Source organism: Lactuca sativa, chromosome 2, assembly GCF_002870075.4.
Source record: "Lactuca sativa cultivar Salinas chromosome 2, Lsat_Salinas_v11, whole genome shotgun sequence".
NCBI classification, from domain to species: domain Eukaryota; kingdom Viridiplantae; phylum Streptophyta; class Magnoliopsida; order Asterales; family Asteraceae; genus Lactuca; species Lactuca sativa.
Genome location: NC_056624.2, coordinates 133,937,381 through 133,942,460, shown reverse-complemented (window position 1 = coordinate 133,942,460; position 5,080 = coordinate 133,937,381).

Here is a 5,080-nt window from a genome sequence, read left to right as displayed (position 1 = left end):
AGAAAGCGGGAGGGGGTCATTGGGCAGGTGTCGGAGTTCGTTACCGATAGTCGGGGGCTTATGACGTTTTAGGGTCGGATTTGGGTACCGTTTGTGGGCGGGACGCGTACCATTTTGATGGAGGAGGCGCATCGATCGAAGTTCTCGATCCATCCCGGGGCTACCAAGATGTATTTGGACCTAAAGAAGGAGTATTGGTGGCCCTGTATGAAGAGGGATGTTGCTTGGTTCGTCGAGAGGTGCCTAACTTGTCGCCAAGTTAAGGCCGAGCACCAGCGTCCGCATGGTAAGTTGCAGCCATTGGAGATTCCTGAGTGGAAATGGGAACAGATTACCATGGATTTTATCACCAAATTGCCAAGGGCTGCGAGAGGAGTCAATGCAATTTGGGTGATTATGGACAGGTTGACGAAGAGCGCTCATTTTCTTGCTATCAGTGAGAGCTCTTCTGCTGAGAGGTTGGCCGATTTGTATGTGAGGGAGGTGGTATCGCGGCATGGGGTTCCGTTGTCGATCGTTTCAGATCGAGACGTGCGATTTACTTCCATATTTTGGAAGAAGTTCCACGAGGAGTTAGGTACGAGGCTGCATTTCAGTACCGCATACAACCCGCAGACGGACGGACAGAGCGAGCGGACGATTCAGACGCTTGAGGATATGCTCCGAGCTTGTGTTTTGGATTTTGGAGGGAGTTGGGACACCTATCTACCCTTGGCAGAGTTTTCGTACAACAACAGCCATCATTCGAGCATCGGTATGCCACCTTTTGAGCTGTTGTATGGGAGGAGATGTCGTACCCTATTTGCTGGGGTGAGGTAGGGCAACGCGTGATGGGTAGTACGGAGATAGTGCTTCAGACGACAGAGCAGATCCAGCAGGTTAGGCACAAGTTGTTGACCGCTTAGAGTCGCCAGAAGAGTTATGCAGATAGACGTCGAACCGAGCTCGAGTTCCAGGTCGGTGATTATGTTCTCCTGAAGGTACCTCCTTGGAAAGGAGTGATCCGATTCAGGAAGAGGGGTAAGCTAGGACCCCGGTATATTGGACCGTTTCGGGTGATCGCGAGGGTGGGCAGGGTAGCATATCGCTTGGAGCTACCCGCGGAATTGGAGCGGATTCATAATACCTTCCATGTGTCTCAGTTGAGGAAGTTTATAGCCGACGAGTCGGCGGTAGTGCCGTTAGAGGACATTCAGGTGGATGCGAGCCTGAACTACGCGGAGAGACCAGTTGTGATTGTGGATCGAAAGATCAAGGTTCTGCGGAACAAGGAGGTACCCTTGGTTTTGGTTCAGTGGCAACATCGGAGGGGTCCGAGATTACTTGGGAGCCGGAGCGTGAGATGCGTGAGCAGCATCCGGAGTTATTTGCAGAGCGAGACTTCGAGGGCGAAGTCTAGTTCTAGTGGGGGAGAATTGTAACAGCCCGTATTCCCAGGTATTATTCATTTATTTATTTTGGTAATTTGTGAGGCGACTCGGCGAGTTGGAGCCTAGACTCACCGAGTATGATCGCGGAATTGGACGCGGGTTCGCGTCCGGACTCGGCGAGTCCACGCTGTTTAATGAAACCCTAATTTCTCGGGTTTGAGGCATATTTAAAGGGCCTTATGGCCGTCATTTGCACTCATCAGTCCCCAGAGTGAAACCCTAGAGCGATTGAGTGATTTAAGTGAGGGAAGGAGCCATTATTGATCTTGGAGTTGTTTTCTAGCAAGGAAAGAGGAGATCTAGCCAAGAGGAAGCAAGAGAGGGGTGGATTCTTGAAGATTTGAGGTCCAGAACATCACAACTGAGGTACAATCTCGAATCATTCTCTGTTATTGTGATGTTCATGTAGATTTAGGGCTTTTGAACCTATTTGTGGCTAGATCTAGTGTCCTCATGGTCCCTTAGCGAGTTAAGGTCCTAGATCTGGAACCATAGAGGTCCAGAGCACCTCCTTACCAAAGCTTTATATGCATCCATGGAGGTATTGGCTTGGGATCAATGTATTTGAGGCTAAAACACCATTCATGAGCTATTCAATGCTTGATGAGCATCAAGACTTGGACTTTATGTGGTCAATAAGCTTAAGGAGACTGGATCTATGAGTTAGTGAAGCGGATCTGACCTCAGAAGGTCGTTTGGGGTTGTGCATGGAATGCACTCGCCGAGTCTATTCCCCAGACTCGGCGAGTTGGTGCGGGTTGTTCAACGATTTCGAACCAGAGGTTGAGTAACCAAGTCGGGTGAGTGACTCGGCGAGTCGGAAGAGATTCAGAGGGATCGGATTCCCGTAGGAACTCGGCGAGTCCACGCCAGACTCGGCGAGTCGAGTTGACCGTTGACCGTTGACCAGTATTGACTGGTTTGACTTCGTGGTATTAGTCAGCCAGAGTCAAGTAGTATTAAGTAGAAGTACACTTGTGTTGTAGGAGGACGATAGCTCGGAAGATCGAGCACTAGTGGTTAAGAGAGTTACGAGTTACCGAGACACGCAAGGTGAGTCTTCTCACTATACGTTACCTTGAGTGGTATTCTGGCTTGGCCAGAGGGTCTTATGTGCTCATTATGAAATTGTATGCTATGTGTTATTTGTAAGCTGTATGACTATATGGACCGGACCGGAGGGTCCAATGATTCAGAACGGGCCAGAGGGCCCAATGAGCTATAACTGGACCAGAGGGTCCGACGAGCTGCGGGACTGCAGGGTCCCGCTAAGACATCTTGACTAGAGGGTCGGGTTTAGCCTCGAGTGGCGTATTTGTGGTATGTGGTATTTTGGGGAACTCACTAAGCATTATGCTTACAGTTGTTGTGTTTGATGTCTCAGGTACCAGCGAGGACCGTGGGAAGGCGGCGGCTTGACCCGTACACACTCACACCGATGGAGTTCACATTTGAGAGATCTTGGGAATTTGTTTTGAAAACACTGTTGTTTCGGATTTGAAATTATGATATGATATACATTGGTGGTTTTAAAAATAAAAAATTTAATTGGAATTTGACGTTGTTACATAAAATATGCCGCATACTAAAAGTTACGACATCAAAAACTACGTGGAGAACGATTGACTTTTGGCAGAAGTCACCAAAAGGAGAAACATAGTACTACTCAAAGTAGGAATTTTGAGACAAAGACAACCTAAAATGGACCCTGTATGAGAGAATTACAATTTTTATAAAATCATAATGATAATAAAAATATATGCTAAAAAAAGAAAGTTAGAATTAGCCAAAACGACCAACAGGAAAGTTGTAGTTGATGGGATTTAGCTAAACAAACAAAAATAAAACCCTTAAGTTTGCATGCAACCTAAATAGGATCTATGTTTTCTGTATTGAACCTACAACTAAGAACATCAAAAGAACCCTAGAAACCCTAGAAGATTTTTAAACAAAATAGAGGAGAGGGTTTTAGGATTACATACCTTTTAGTTGTTATATCAAATAACTAGAAATTCCCTTGGAAGATCTCTTGGAAGCTAGCTCCACAATGGCATGCCTCTAATGGAATAACACCCAAGCTAGCAAGAGGATAACTTAAGAGAATGGAGAGGGAGAATAAATTTTTGTCCGAGGCTTGCTTAAGGAAGGAGTGGAAGAAAACAAAGTGCTAGGGGTTCCTTATATAGGTGAAGATACTTGGGGCCAAAGTTAAGGTTTAAGGGATAAGCCCTATTTTCCCTTGCTTGGTGACCAAGCAGCCCAATCCCCCTATCCAAGGGCCTTGGACGAAATCATCTAGGCCTTATCCTAGATGATTTTCATCCACCTCTTTCTATGAGGTTCTAGAGCCTTCCTTCCTCAACTATCAATAAATAACCAAACAGTCCCTATACTTTTAATTAATCCAATTAATCCCAAAATTAATTCCAATTAATTTCTAGTTAATTAATAATTAAATAATATGATTTCTAATTAATATATTATTTTCATCACACATTAATAAACCATTTATTTAATTTATTAATCACATAATAAATTAATCTCTCTCTAAAACTCATCTTGTCCAATTGGTAGGTTTAAGGGCAACACAAAAGGATTGTGCTACTATCAATTCAAGAATATACCAATTTTAGTTATAGGATTAGAAACCTAATCCAATAGTCTCCCACTTGTATAAGTTTATAACTATAATTGCCAGTATAACTTCTGAATCGATCAACAAATTATAGATTCCAAAAGTTGTTGTCAGACTCTGACCCAGTCAGTTACGTGTCATAAGATAAGTGATCATATTATCCTCTGTTCTGCAATATATCATTCAAACACGAGACATGAAATAGAATCAATCTCATTTTCTAAGACTTTGTTTCCTGGTTTCTGATTTGTAACAACATAGAACTTCTAATTGAACACATCAATTTTGTCATGTCCGGGCCCCACACTATAAGTCAACACCAAATCACCGAGGGGGACAAAGATATCGCTTTTCCTATTAAGGAAAAAGGAATAAATAAACTTTGACTTATAGTTTGCACCATGATTTCTTGGTTCCTTTTTCAAGGCAACCGCTCCTTCATGATCACAGAAAAGTTCCATCGACTCCTTAATGGTTGGAACAACTCCAAGATCTCCAATGAAGTTCTTCAACCAAATTGTTTCCTTCGATACTTCACTTGCCGCTATGTACTCTGATTCACATGTAGAATTAGCCAATGTCTCTTGCTTGGAACTTTTCCAAGTAACTGCTCCTGCGTTTAAAGTAAGCACCTAGCCAGATTGAGAACGGAAGTTGTATTTATCCGTTTGAAAGCTGGTGCCACTATACCTAGTTGCTCTGAATATATCACTGCCACCAAGTGCTAGGACCTAGTCCTTAGTCCTTCGCAGATACTTGAGAATATTCTTAACTTCTATACAATAAGCTTTACCTGGATTTCCCGGATAATGACTGACCCTGCTCAAAGCAAAGGACACGTTAGGGAGAGTACATGTCATAACATACATGATTGATCCAATGGCAGAAGTGTATGGAATCCAAATCATTTCTACTATCTCTACATCGTTACTCAGACTCTGAGTCTTACTCAGTTTGGTATTACTCTGGATGCAGCTCTCCTTTCTTGGAATTTTCCATACTAAAATGTTTTAGC